The sequence below is a fragment of the Pinus tabuliformis genome, chromosome 8 (genome assembly GCF_031772625.1).
Source record: "Pinus tabuliformis cultivar Carrire ecotype Pingquan chromosome 8, CPIR1, whole genome shotgun sequence".
Classification (NCBI taxonomy): Eukaryota; Viridiplantae; Streptophyta; class Pinopsida; order Pinales; family Pinaceae; genus Pinus; species Pinus tabuliformis.
The window spans coordinates 1,514,999,874-1,515,016,157 of record NC_142294.1 but is presented as its reverse complement, the minus strand read 5'-3'; the positions used below and the strand labels follow the sequence as shown (position 1 = coordinate 1,515,016,157).

General features: G+C 37.9%; 1 pseudogene; it reads right to left on the bottom strand.

Annotated features, from left to right (window-relative positions):
- Positions 1–6,935: 6,935 nt before the first annotated feature.
- Positions 6,936–13,717, bottom strand: LOC149241647 (putative serine acetyltransferase 1; annotated as a pseudogene).
- Between the last annotated feature and the right edge of the window lie 2,567 nt (positions 13,718–16,284).

Sequence of the window (16,284 nt, the reverse complement as noted above, 5' to 3'; positions counted from 1 at the left end):
AAACGCATTGAAATTCAAATTTATTTAGCACACACATTCCTGCCACTCATTTCAGGAAACATACCCTAACATTTTCATACCTTTAAACTAAGATCAATAGTAATGAAATACATATGTACCATTCACCAGAAGGCGAGACTCCGCTTCCTCTGTTGTTGCTGGTATTCCCTGGTAGTTGGTCACCTCTGCGAGTGAATGATGACGCACTTGATCCGAATGTGAAGACTCACCGATTAACCTCCCAGCCTACTCCTTGGGTACTCTTCTTCCCCGCGGACCCCCGAGCTGCAATGGGGTTGTACAATGGAGACAAGCACTAGCTGGTAGAGGATAGCACACCTTGGCTCAAGAGTCCCCTCTCTAAATCCTCTACCTCACCAAACTCACTATAGCTTCGTAATCACTGCTCTCACAACATCTCATCCATCCAACAATAGGGTTCCCAAAAGTCCTTTTTCCCATGGCTTGCCCCTTCTTTTATAGGAGTCCTCATAGGTGACACTTGTCATGTCATGCATAATTAATTATTTTGTTATAATTCAATAACTTGATTATTCACCCACCCATGTGTCATTCTCACATCAAGGTCTCCCAAAATTATTTACTTAAATTTTTATTTAAAACAAATATTTTCCTCACCTCAACAAGATTCCTATTTCTTCTCCTAGTTGTCTCTTTATTCCCCCCTTTTATTTCTTAATTTGTGTTCATTACTTGAAGTCAATTAATGAGTCAGGATTTTATCCCCAAACTACTCCCTAATTTAACTCAGGTTATCTCCTAGATGGATATTCTTATGTTGGTTGTTGACACATGGAGCTTCTCTACATTTCTCTAAATTTAATTTATTATTCTCATTTTAATTCACCTTCCCCTTTTTTTAATTAGGTTTAAATTAGTTTAGGATTAATCTTTATCCTTACTGTTATGTTTGTCTTTCCCCTTTTTCCTAATTAAACCACATAATCTTCCTAGTATTTTCCAAAATGGGACGGGTAGAGTTTTTAAGGTACTTTATTTTAATTCTTCCTATGATCCTCCTTATTCCAAGTTTTATTTTTGATTTAATTACATTGGTTTCTAATCATCATTTACCCTTGATGTAAATTTATCTAGTTTTCATTCCTTGCTTATATTTATTTATTATTATTTATTTTTAATGATTCCAAGGATGCCAAGTTTGGTTGTGCCCTTCAAGAACTTCCCTAGAAGTTCCAAGGGTGCCACACCTAATAGCTTATTTGTGATGTCAAGGGTGCCAGTTTGGTTGTGCCCTTCAAGAACTTCCCTAGAAGTTCCAAGGGTGCCACACCTAATAGTTTATTTGTGCTGCCAAGAGTGCCAAGTTGGTCGTGCCCTTCAAGAAATTCCCCTGAAGTTCCAAGGGTGCCACACCACTTGCCCTTCCAGCATCCAGTGATTACGAGGGGAAAGTATAGTGCAACGTCATAGACCACTGTATCTCTTATGTTGCCTGCTATAGTGAGACTAATGGTGTCGGGGATCAAGGAATCCGCCTTGATGCACGCCCCCCGGTAAAGTCCTCATGAGCGAACCAACTTTGGAACCTGCCCTCATGGCATCGTGATCTTCAAGGCGAAGGTGTTTCAACCCTTCCAGCCCAAGTCACGGCGGGAGTGCTAGTGGGTGAGATCAGGGACTCTGTCCCACCCCTCCCATGTAGTTCCATCCACTTGTACAACCCCGTCACCCATATGTGAGTCATTCGGTCAAGCAACTAATCTGTGCCTGCAACCATTAATATATCATCAGAATATAGTTAAACACATATGGCAGATTCCAAGATCGACTTAGACTTTCACAGATAAAGTAATATAAATTTTCATCAAACCAGGTGTCATCGACATGTCATATGCGGGTGCCTCTGATGGTTCCCTGCCATACTCAATAATCATCAGTAACATGGTTTCTCAATGTTAGTCAATTATCATAATAGCATCATTAACAATTCCTGGTCATTCTCATCATTGTCCATTGTAAGTCTGAACTAAAGGAAGTAGGTAACATAGGGGACACATCCCTTATGGCTATCATCAATAATCATCAATGGAAACATACATATCAATTAAGCTATCAACATCGTAACATCGTAGAAATATACCTACCCATAAAATTTATCCTCATTATGCCTTTAGTAGAGCGCATACATATTTTTTACTACCCTCATCATAATTTCAAATAGAGACCACTTAACTATTAATATTGCAATCATCAGAATACTGATAGAGATACATAACCATTCATGCTACCATAATATCCATGGATAGCATTCATAAACATCACAACCATGAATATCTCAATCGCTAATAATAGTGTCATGGGTCCAGATCTTCAATCTGAGGTCCTCGAAGAATAGAGTGTCTAAGATAATGTCGTATCCGGGTCAGGAAACTAGAGTGGGCACTACATACACCCCCTCTTAACAATGGACTTCGTCCCGAAGTCCTTAGAACATAAAGGAGGAACGGCGACACATAATCCTTGGAACCCTTCCTGAAACTCTTTCCAACCTTCTGGTGGGCAGGTTAAAATTTTCCCAAGGTATTTATAGCACGAATTCCGTTATAACTGAAGGACTATATCTGGGGAACATTGCAACCCACTTTTTGTATAAATGTACAAAACATACATTATTAATAGTTACAGGAAGCGTCATTCATAAACTTTTCCAACAAAATCATCATAATCAAAATCACAACTATTTAAAGCAACAATTAATAACACCCAACTTTCTTCAAATGACAAATTGACTAATTTAAAAGAAATCTCTCTAGTTTTATTCCTTCAATCATGCAATTAAGATAGCAATAATTTTGTATTAACTCAAATTCATAGGGGATGCCTATGCCTTTTTCATAGGAGGAACTACCCACCTTAAGCTTGGACTTCAATATTTGTAATGGTCAATAATAATTGTGTTAATTATTGTTGATATTTCACCTATGACGTAATCCACCTTTGTTTACCATGTTCTAAATCTTCAATTTTGTTAGGAACTACAATCAGTACTTTGAACTAGTCACAATAGATGCATTTGAAGAACTTGGTTGTGGAGTGGTTGTATGTAGAGAATTAACACTAGATGAAAGTTTTTATATGTGTTCCTTTAAATCAATTATATATTTCTTTAGTTTGTTGTGATTCTTGAGTTCTATTTTTTTTTAAAGCTCTAATATGAGTGATTTTAGATTACTTTTATTTTTCTCTATTTTTCATGATTCTTGGCTTTGATTTTCTCTTCAACTTATCATGATTCTAATCAATCAGTGATATGTTTGTATTGAGTATCTACCACTTGCATGTCTCTAATTTGTCCATTCTAAATTGGCCTTTGGAGAAGAAATTTTAAATTTTGTAGTTTAATTATTGGTAGTTGAGTGAATGAGGTCTTCCATACTTAATTGTATGGTTTTGTCGTTCCTCAATTTTCTTAACAAAGCATAAACATTTTTTTCTAAATATTCAAATTGCTCATGTAATGATACAAAAATGGCAACACAAGGTTGAGTTGCAACTATGTGTTGTGACGAATGGACAACAATATGATATGGCAACTATATGACATAGAAATCACATCTATTGTACAAACATGGAATGATGTTGGTGTATGCGTTGCAGAGTGATACAACAATTCCAATGCACGACAATTACATAGAGAACTTGGCAACATAATTTTTTAAATGTCAAGCCTAATTCTTCTAAATTTGTGCTCTTTTGCAATCAATTTTGCTTGAAATCCAATAGGAATTTGTTGGAATTACAAGTTATAGTATGTATAGATTGAGCACCCCAAAGGTTTTTTTTTTTTTTTTTTTCAAGGTAATAAATCCATTTATGCATTCAAAAATGCATTGAAGTAACCAAAAAAATCACAATCTTGCCAAAAATTGCATCACTAGATCCTCATGAAAGAAACCAAAATATAAACAATTAAACTATGCATTTTTAAACAACTGCGAATGAAAATAGTATATAAAAATCAACTAACAATATGGAAAATAATATCTTTGTGTGATCACCGTGACAAGTATGGTAGAAATGACAAGTTCAATATCTCAAACTATCTTTGATACCAATGGAGCATAAACGTCCATGATAAATTTCCTCCATGATATAAAGACAAAAATATAATAATATGTTGAATGAATAAATTAATAATGATGACATTTATTGTGAATGACCCTCATGCATATTATGAATAACCTTTATGCATATTATTTAAGAAGATATTTTCTTTTAATTATTATTATTATTTATTAGGTTTATTTAGTTGATATTTAATATACAAATATAATCACAAAAATGTTATATAAAGAATTATAAAGAAATACTATGTTTAGGATACATATATATATATATGGATTTTCACATATCCACATTAGCATAAGTTGCCATTAGGGATGATCGCTTTATATATCTTTATCTTTAGTGGTTCATCTTTGATTATGGAATGATGGGATAAATTATGTGAAATTAATTGAACATTGACTCTTCAGTACCATATATTATCAATTGTTTATATAGCATGGTTGTTCTACCATCAAGACATGATTGATTGATGTTTTTCTAGAGCTCTAACCTAATATCTAACATCTTTAGCAATTTCCAATCCGACTCATCCACCAGTCCTAAAGATTCCTCTTATTTCCTCCATATATGGATGCTTACGCTCTCCCATCTCACTATTGCTAATGTGTTGTTCTCTGATATCCATTTAGCCAGCCTTTCATTAAACAGCTACATAATGCAAAAATCGATGTCAATTACCCGGTATAAGCAGAATTCAATCATTTTATAATAATAACCCATTGCTCTACTTTTCCTATTTGGTAAATCGACCTGATAAGCTTACTTTGAGGGCGTTTGTCCTCTAATTGAAATTGGGCAGAAGAAACTTGTGGGTCTAAAGTTGCAGGCCTCGTGGAAACCAATAAAGCCTCCAGTTTATCCATGAACCACAAGAGACTTCAAAACTGCACCAAACGGCTTAAACCTTTACAAGCAGCAGAATCTATCTTCTGGCAATACAATACAAAAACACGAATATTCCCGCACAATTCTCAGATTGGTGCCACTTAATCATATATCAACAGCTGCAGGGTTTACTGTTCTAGAGACTCAACCTTGTCAACAAGACTTTTATGCAAGGTGCTGGACAACTTACAACCCAGGTGTATGAGATATATAACTGCTACAGATTTTAAGTCACCGTGATAAGGTCGTATTACAGGAGATAGCTGCCCCTGGCTAGAGTATATTTGCTTCATGAGTCTGCCATATAGGACTATAAAAACTAAGATCACTAGGAACCCAAATCAGAAAGTCATATGAGATCATGCTGATGTGAAAATCTAGACAATTATGATCTGAGATCCGAGCTCACCATAATAACAGGTCTGAACTTGCTTAGCTCTAAGTCACTGATATCTGCGATGTGTTATACCATGAGGTTACAACAATACATATTACAAAGTGATATCTCTCGTTCATCATAACATGGTCGATATAGGTCACTGGGATGAAGACCATATAACTTGAGGTACTGAACAGTGCCATTCATTTCGATAAGACATAACTTTAATTTGTACCATAAAAAGTGCGAGTCTCCAGGACAACAAAAGGATCGAACCATGGAGATTGTGTAGACATAATGAGTGAATGTCATGCCAATAGTGTGAACCATGACGATAATAGTATCAAGTTACCGTGGACTGGAGGATAACAAGGCATTAAAGAAATATAGCGTTGACTGAAGCTAGATATTTATAGACAGAGATGCAATGCCCATAATCATACTCAGATTCATGCTGCTGAAAAAAAAAGGTCTAGTTATATCGATGTTGTAGTGTCAAGAGCGGAACATGAATATCTATATATATATGTATATGTTGGGCATGAACTTTTCTGCAGGGGTGAGCGATATCATGTGGCATATCATAGAACCCTAAGGTAGTTTTGAAATGAACTGCAGCGTGAAGCGATACTGAAGTCAACGTCTTGTAGCCAGATCGAGAGGCTAATTTGACCGGGAGCAAGAGTTTTTTCGAAAGTTCAAAGTCTACGCAGTGTGTAGATACCAAGCGGGCCAGAGATTTAAATGTGAGTCATAGAAACAATGCAAGACAAGGATCTTAAGGGGGCGGAAATACGTTGTAACGTTGTGCTGAGACCATTTGATGAGTCATAACTATTATGAAACATGAACTTCGAGAAAATATATTTATGGTGAGGAGATGAAGCATTATACCAGGATCACTTATATATGATGCTGAGATTGCCCATATATAATAGTGCCAGAGTTATACTTGCCGAGATGAAGCCTTATAGAGACCATAATTCTATAACACAGATATCCAATACAGAGAATGGTCCTGAGAGTAGTACATACATGTTTGGATCACGCTGAGATTTGCCAGGAGTTTCAAAATCAAGCCATCATCTTAGAGTGAGATGTGCCTCAAGGCCTCTTTAAATCAAACCTTTTTCTTCCAGGGAATGTGATTCCTGTTGCGGATGCGAGATCTCATCCAATGTGAGACCCATATATGAGAGCAAGAGTATGGTCATAAGGATGAGAGATTCTTGAAGCGAGATACTTGTAGCCAATAGCAAGTAGTATATATCTGGAACATATTGAGGAAGGTCTCAGGAAACGCAAATTCACAGAGAGAGGTTCAAGTCATCATGCCACAAAGCAAGATCGCATCTTTGTGATGATCTTTTACGGAAAATCCTATTTGATCTACGAACCACACCATTACCGCAGGTCATAAAAGAGCCATATAATGACGTTATATTTATTGTCCTGACGCGAGAGGGTAATGCTGAGCAAGAGTACTAAAATGGCACAGTCTCGAATCATAAAGTATGAGCTCCAGGAGGAATGCCACAAAATTGCTCCAAAATAGATGCAGATGACCTTAGAGGAATACGAGTCAAAACAAAACCACAGAGTTTGATCTTTTTCGTAGTGATCCCTATTTTACTTTGCAAGGGTCAAGAGAAGGAAGGCCACATAGAAGGGCCAAGAGAAAAAAATCTGCAACCTCTGTCCTGGTTAACTTCATGGGAAAGATGAGGGTGTAATGTAACGACCGTATATAGAGACTAGATTACATAGTCTGACCACTCAGAGACAGAACGATTCATGGAGGAACTCAGCAACAAATTTGATTCTGTCCGCTCGAGCCACTTCATTACTCCAGTCAATCAAGAGGCCGGAGTTAATGCAGAACCTGTATCAGATTCACTAACATGGATCAAATGATGGATGTTCTTCGCTGCCCACTCCGAATGAACCGAGAAGGGCGCTTTCACCCCAGCCCGCAAGGGGTTATTTGAATGAGCGGTATACAAAGAACATAAGTCATCTCAAGCAGTCGAAGAGAAAGGTAATGAAGATGGCTTGCATGTAGCTAGTTATTGGAATAACCATTACGGATTAGGTGCTCCATTAATTCATCATGTTCGGATCGGGAACACCTTGGGCATAAGAATAACCCAATGTCGGTCGAACATAATCTTTTCTTGAGATGAAGGAGGTATGATCCATGGCTAAACTGTCAGTCTTATCAAGCTTACCGCCAATTAACCGTGCTGGACTGCCAACAGCCGTAGTATAAGGGGGCACATTAGTGAGCACTACAGACCCTGCTCCGATCTTGGCATCCTCCCCAATACTGATATTGCCCAGAACATTCGTTCCAGCGCCCATTAGCACGTCATCTCCAATCTTGGGATGGCGGTCGCCCCCTTGTTTTCCAGTGCCTCCAAGGGTAACATGGTGCAGAATGGAAACATTATTCCCAATTATAGCAGTCTCCCCCACCACCACTCCAGTCGCATGATCAAACATAACCCCCTTGCCAATTTGAGCATCGGGATGGATGTCAACCGCAAAAACCTCCGAAACCCTACTCTGAATTGCAAGGGCGAGAGGAACCCTTCCCCTGCTCCAAAGCTTATGCGCCACTCTGTGCGCCTGGCAAGCCAGAAAGCCCTTGAAATGGAGCAGGCAATGTATATAATAATGCATGCAGGGTCCCTCTCTTTCACGGCCCTAAGATCCGTTCTTATCGCTTCTCGGATCTCTTCATCTTCCAGTAAAACACCTTTAATAACATTGTAAAGGACGGTGCTTGAAAGAGTGCAATGTGACCTGTCGATATTTACAAAGGGAAGCCAAAGAACCAACAAAATCGTATGGAAAAGAGGTCGATATCCATCAGCTTCATATCAATATGGGAGCAAGAAATGAATGTAAGAGTGACAGAGATGGAAATGCGAAAGAGAACGGTGCAGTGGACAGTGGAAAGTTTCCAGCGAAAATGTCTACTGTGAGAGTGATAGAAGAGAAACTTTGTGGGGCTATTGAGGACTGTGAAATAATAGGACTATATAACGGTTTGGCTAACATGTCGAATATTAAACAAGGATATGGGTTTATCGAGATGAAATGTGGATGTACAAGCTTGAACCAGATCTGTTGAGTTCTCAACTGCAGTTGGAATCGCCTTATTAATATTACAACTGACAATATCCAGAACTTTGATGCGAGACTTCAGGAATCGGAAATTTCCATATTTCGGTGCTGTCCCTAATAATCCACGCAGTCTCTTCTAAGATGTTTTCTGTGGGATGAGATTCAAATAATTGTGCAGATCTCGTCCCACTTTCCACTTGTTTCACAAGTGGTATTGCATCAGCAGTATTGTTCAAAAGATTTTTTTTTTTCGCTTACAGATCCCCAGAATTCTAAATTTGCCAAAACTCTCCCCTGTTATATAATATAATAGCAATAATTTAATAATAATTAGCACGACCAAGATAACTATCACATTAAAGTGGTAAAAATCATACAAACCCTTTATTTTCTTTATAGAACTTTTTGCTCTTTGGTTTTTCTACTGTGCAGCGCTATGGAGACCAACAACTGGAGGAATGAGGAATCCAGGAGGAAGGTCGTCAATATGATGTACTAATTCTGCTCACAACACCCATCTCGCTCGTTCTTTTTCTGGTTTATTTATTTATTTGGGTCATTGTGGATATTTCAATGTAGATTTGGGTTTATTAATTGATGATAGTTTAGGCCAACTCCATCAATCCACAGACAATAAAATTACGATTGTGGACTTCTAAATTATGATTGAGAGGGGCTCTGGAATATTACAATTCAATAGCAGCTGGTATTGCCCTTTGAGAATATCGAATATACCCACGCCTTTGTTGTTGAGCTCAATGAATTTACTCATCCTCAATGATTATTTTGTGAAATACCTTGCAAGGAACGAAGGCCCGATGGCGTCTATTTATTAGATTGAGATTTCTGGGATTACTTTTTCCCAGAGACTCAAAGGATTTGCAATTTTCTCAACTTGCAGTTTAAATGAGCGAACACCCATATACGCGAACTTTCTTTATTCTGGGCATGTAAAAGAGGACTAACGGGCTATTATTGGTTTTGATAAATGTTTTTTTTTTTAAATCATTTCAAGAGTTACGAGAGTCATTAAAACTGTGATGAGCAAACCGAGAGAATGTACACTGGTAAAAGATTCGTAGACAGCCAATATGGATCTCCCAAGCCATAACGAGAACGCGAGTGGGCTAATAAGCATAGTGTTTTGATCGAACCTTAAACTTCCCAGACCACAATAATAAATCAAAAGTTTTCTAGTGATGTATGGCAGACTTTTTTCTTTTTCTTTTTTTTTGAAACTTGAGTAATTTGATTTTAGAAAAATACCCACATATAGCAAACAAAGTTAGTCATGCATGCATGGGTCCATAGGCCCCAAGGGTACAACTTGGGCTCTGATACCAAGTGTAAGGACCATGTTCAGACTATGTACACATTTTTTTATTTTTATTTTTTTTAAAACAACAATGGCAACCAAAAAGGAAACGCATTGAAATTCAAATTTATTTAGCACACACATTCCTGCCACTCATTTCAGGAAACATACCCTAACATTTTCATACCTTTAAACTAAGATCAATAGTAATGAAATACATATGTACAGTTCACCAGAAGGCGAGACTCCGCTTGCTCTGCTGTTGCTGGTATTCCCTGGTAGCTGGTCACCTCTGCGAGTGAATGATGACGCACTTGATCCGAATGTGAAGACTCACCGGTTAACCTCCCAGCCTACTCCTTGGGTACTCTTCTTCCCCGCGGACCCCCGAGCTGCAATGGGGTTGTACAATGGAGACAAGCACTAGCTGGTAGAGGATAGCACACCTTGGCTCAAGAGTCCCCTCTCTAAATCCTCTACCTCATCAAACTCACTATAGCTTCGTAATCACTGCTCTCACAACATCTCATCCATCCAACAATAGGGTTCCCAAAAATCCTTTTTCCCATGGCTTGCCTCTTCTTTTATAGGAGTCCTCATAGGTGACACTTGTCATGTCATGCATAATTAATTATTTTGTTATAATTCAATAACTTGATTATTCACCCACCCATGTGTCATTCTCACATCAAGGTCTCCCATAATTATTTACTTAAATTTTTATTTAAAACTAATATTTTCCTCACCTCAACAAGATTCCTATTTCTTCTCCTAGTTGTCTCTTTATTCCCCCCTTTTATTCCTTAATTTGTGTTCATTACTTGAAGTCAATTAATGAGTCAAGATTTTATCCCCAAACTACTCCCTAATTTAACTCAGGTTATCTCCTAGATGGATATTCTTATGTTGGTTGTTGACACATGGAGCTTCTCTACATTTCTCTAAATTTAATTTATTATTCTCATTTTAATTCACCTTCCCCTTTTTTTTATTAGGTTTAAATTAGTTTAGGATTAATCTTTATCCTTACTATTATGTTTGTCTTTCCCCTTTTTCCTAATTAAACCACATAATCTTCCTAGTATTTTCCAAAATGGGACGGGTAGAGTTTTTAAGGTACTTTATTTTAATTCTTCCTATGATCCTCCTTATTCCAAGTTTTATTTTTGATTTAATTACATTGGTTTCTAATCATCATTTACCCTTGATGTAAATTTATCTAGTTTTCATTCCTTGCTTATATTTATTTATTATTATTTATTTTTAATGATTCCAAGGATGCCAAGTTTGGTTGTGCCTTTCAAGAACTTCCCTAGAAGTTCCAAGGGTGCCACACCTAATAGCTTATTTGTGATGTCAAGGGTGCCAGTTTGGTTGTGCCCTTCAAGAACTTCCCTAGAAGTTCCAAGGGTGCCACACCTAATAGTTTATTTGTGATGCCAAGGGTGCCAAGTTGGTCGTGCCCTTCAAGAAATTCCCCTGAAGTTCCAAGGGTGCCACACCACTTGCCCTTCAAACATCCAGTGATTACGAGGGGAAAGTATAGTGCAATGTCATAGACCACTGTCATCTCTTATGTTGCCTGCTATAGTGAGACTAATGGTGTCGGGGATCAAGGAATCCGCCTTGATGCGCGCCCCCCTGGTAAAGTCCTCATGAGCGAACCAACTTTGGAACCTGCCCTCATGGCATCGTGATCTTCAAGGCGAAGGTGTTTCAACCCTTCCAGCCCAAGTCACGGCGGGAGTGCTAGTGGGTGAGATCAGGGACTCTGTCCCACCCCTCCCATGTAGTTCCATCCACTTGTACAACCCCATCACCCATATGTGAGTCATTCGGTCAAGCAACTAATTTGTGCCTGCAACCATTAATATATCATCAAAATATAGTTAAACATATATGGCAGATTCCAAGATCAACTTAGACTTTCACAGATAAAGTAATATAAATTTTCATCAAACCAGGTGTCATCGACATGTCATATGCGGGTGCCTCTGATGGTTCCATGCCATACTCAATAATCATCAGTAACACGGTTTCTCAATGTTAGTCAATTATCATAATAGCATCATTAACAATTCCTGGTCATTCTCATCATTGTCCATTGTAAGTCTGAACTAAAGGAAGTAGGTAACATAGGGGACACATCCCTTATGGCTATCATCAATAATCATCAATGGAAACATACATATTAATTAAGCTATCAACATTGTAACATCGTAGAAATATACCTACCCATAAAATTTATCCTCATTATGCCTTTAGTAGAGCGCATACATATTCTTTACTACCCTCATCATAATTTCAAATAGAGACCACTTAACTATTAATATTGCAATCATCAGAATACTGATAGAGATACATAACCATTCATGCTACCATAATATCCATGGATAGCATTCATAAACATCACAACCATGAATATCTCAATCGCTAATAATAGTGTCATGGGTCCAGATCTTCAATCTGAGGTCCTCGAAGAATAGAGTGTCTAAGATAATGTCGTATCCGGGTCAGGAAACTAGAGTGGGCACTACAATTTACAATTTCAATGTCCACTAGCCCCATGTTGTTCATGAAGTTCTGGAAAGCAATGGAGTCTCTGCCTAGTTTTCTAGTACCGCCTTTTTTCTCTGTAAGATATCTGATCATATTGAAATCCCCTGCCAGAATCCATGGCATATCTGGATATCTCTCTCTCAGCTCCTCAAGGGAGGTTAGAAGCTTAATTTTGTCTTCTAGTTTTTTAGGACCGTAGACGTTAGTGATCATGTAGGTCTCCTTACCACCCAAAGGTTGAATCACCAGTGATAGATAGTTCCTAGAAGCCTCAACATCTAGGATACCAAGTTTTTGAGGATCCCATAGAGTAATAATCCCACCCGCTGAGTTATCCGCTTTAACCTCTAGATACCCATACTTGATTAACCATTTGTTGTGAATCTCTCTAATCTTGTCCATCAAACATTTTGTTTCCTGAATAAAAACCATATCTGATTTTTCTTATTTTATTCCACTGTTAAGAGTTCTTTGTTTCGTTTTACTTCCTAGACCCCTACTGTTCTAGGTTGTAAGCTTCATTGAGAAAGGTTTGTAAAGGAGTAACTAGTAAGATCCTTCATCTTACCTGAGTTAATCATAAGTTTCCCACATTCGTCCAGCTCATTTTGCTTTTTTCTTCCTCTTTTCCTACCCAGGTTCTTGGAAGAAAGCATTGGAGTATTCTCCATCATTTTCACTCCCCTGTTCTCCTAACTGTCATGCTTTCTTTTGACTCCATAACACTTCGTTTGTGATCTCCATAGGAAGTGTTGTTGAACCCTATCGAAATCCTCTTTTGGTAGAGAGTCTACCCTTTTGGTGATTCCCTGCTCTAGAAACTTTTCTAGATATAAATTCTCCCTCTCTAGAATCCCCTGCAATTCATGGTCCTCTGTTCCAGCCTCACTTGGGGTCATCTCGTGGTCGCTACTGAGCTCCATCATGTTCGACACATCATCTGTTTGTTTGTTTTTTTTGGTATATCCTCCATATTGGCATCCCTTTCCTTCTCAGTGGGAATATTCTCTTATTCTTGGTTTGTCCCATTGTTTTCGACTTCTTAATCTAATATTTTGAAACTATTGTGGTTTGGTTGTCTGTCTTCAATAATTTTCTTTTGGTTCCTCTTTCCTCCTTTCCCTTTACCCCCCAACCTTAGTAAAACCTTCGAGATCCTTACCTGTAGTGGTTTTCATGTTGTACTCCAGCTTGTTCATTGGGTAGTCCCTGTATAGGTGCCCGTATTCATGGCACTTACAGCGCCTAAATGGGACGTGTTCATAGTCTACCGCCTGCACCCATTCCTCGTCATATACTTCCAAAATTATTGCATCCCGAAGTGCCCCAATTAAGTCCATTTCCACACATATCCGGGCGAAGGAAGTGTATTTACCTCTTAGAGTAACATATGAGATCTTTATTAAATGCCCTAGCGTGTTGCCGATAGTCTTTAGAGACTCCGGCAGCCAATAATCTAAAGGAAGGGAGTAGATTCTTATCCATACCAGCACCGAGGGTAAAGTTTCTCGTTCTGGGACAAATTTCATTACCCATGGTAGCATGTAAAGGCCTGTAGAAGTGTAAAAATAGGGTCCTCCCTCGAACACTATATATTTATCCTCTAAGCTTGTGAACACCACTGTGAAGAAGCCCTTGGACCCAAGGTGAAGGTCAATTTTCCCCTTTGGTTTCCAATTGTTCCTTATCCATGCTTACAAAGCCCTCTCTGTCGGCCAAATCCCCATAAATTTGCAAATAACAGCATACTCCGCCATGTATTCTCTGAGCACCTACAGTGTTGGGTCACTTAAAACAACTCGAGGGATAGTGGTCGAATTTAGTTTATAAGCCCCTGATGTACTCACAGGAGCAGATTTCTGACTGCTGACCTCTGTCCTCTTCTCTTTACCAGCGTCTTCATGATTCTCTTCCAGTCCGTGAGGTCCGATGGTTTTCGATTTTTCTTTATTCATAGCCTCTGTTACCACCTCCGTTGGTTTCTTGAAATGATGCGATCCCACTTCCTTGCTTCTATCTGCAACCACTTGAATGTAGGAGGGAGCATAACTCCCTCCTCCGCGCCCCGCCATGGTGTCCAACGACCAAAACCCTAAAGCAAAACCCTAGTTCAGATTTGCAGATATCTCTACTCGCCAATACCATATGCTTCGATGAGTAGAGTAGATTCCACCATCTCTCCAAATTTAATTTATACTTCAGTTATTGTTTTTGCAGGTGGATATAATGTGAATTTCTTAGTGGAGTTTCCATTGGAAATATACATATCACCATATCTACAACTTATGAATGCATCAGTTGTAGCTATCCAAGGTGTACCAAGGATCAATGGATGGCCTCCTAAATTATTCTTGGGAGTTAAAATCATGAACTCAACAGGATGTTCCAAAGAATCTAAAGAAACAAACACATCTTCCAATATACCATCTCGTTTGATGACAAATCTATCTGCTAATTGCAACAATATAGGAGTATATTGAATCTCAAGAAATTTTGATTGATTTTGTTTACTCATGATATTGATGGATGCTCCTAAATTAATCAAAATGTTTGGAATCTCAATAACGTTGATGTGAATTTTTACAATAGGGCTACCTGGATCTAGATATTTTTGAATAATTGGTTGACCCATCATAATATCATCAATTTTTCCTACCAATTGGATTTTCTTGACATATTTTTTTTTTTCTTCTTGGTTTCCTAATGCATAGCTCCTTAATAGATTTCAAAAATATTGGTATTTCCTTGATAGCTTTAAGCAAAGGAATTTTGTTGCAAATATTATTAAGTTCATCTAGCATATCATAATCTGGTAAAACAATTTTCCTTTCTATTTCTTTATCAATTTTGAGCCTTCCAAGAAATGGTGGATCTTATAGGGAAATAGAAGGTTTCCCTACTAGAGGAACTATAGGAGTTTGTTTTATTTGTTCATCTTTCAATTGTATAGGAACATCTTCCTTAGAGGAGTCTTTTCTTGATCAAGATTTGCATCTTTTTCATGAACTTCATCCTCTTCAGATTTTTGGATGGCAACTGTTGGTGACTTCTTTTGCAAAAGCCTACCAGATCTAAGCTGAACATCATTTAGACCTAATGGCGTTGTCATACAAGCTTGAAAATTTTAACCTTCAATGTTATAGACAACTTATTCATTTTTATTATTTGGATTTGGGAGTGGTTGAGCAGGTAGTTGGTTTGGTTGAGGAGGGTAATATTGCGGTGGAAAAGAATAGGATTGTTGGGATTGAGGATATTGATGATTTCTACCATAAGGATTTTGATAACCTTGTGCCCAAGATGGATTTTGAGGTTGTGGGGGCCAAGGTTGCCAAGGCATAGGTGCACTCTAGTTATTCTATGGTTGTGCATACGACTGATATTATTGAAATCTTGAGTCATATTTGGTTGTTGATTTTTACATGGTCTCTTAGCCACAAAATAAAGTGATTCAGCCTCACTTGTTCCAGACTCATTTTTAAAAACAACTTTAATACCATGTATTGAGGGGCATTCCCTTGTATCATGATTTTCATCACATATGACACAAATTTCTATACTATTAAGGGGACATTTTCTCAAGGCATGTTTTTTTCTACATCTGGGACATAAAAGAGATAATGCAACAATTTCAGCATTTTGTTTGTTTTGTATCTTGAGAGTATCTAGTTGCTCACTAAGATTCCCAATCATATATGTTTTGAAGTTATCATGCAAATTACCTATTTCAATTCTACTTACTATTCTAGTTGCAGATTTACTAATTCTTGACAAGATAGGATCTCCTGGATTCTAGCCAGTTCTAGCCTTTCCTCTTGAAATATGTTTACACAAATCATAGATTTCACCAAATGAAAGTTGGGAAATATCACTTTTGCACATTAAGTTGAGAAGATCAATCCACTCG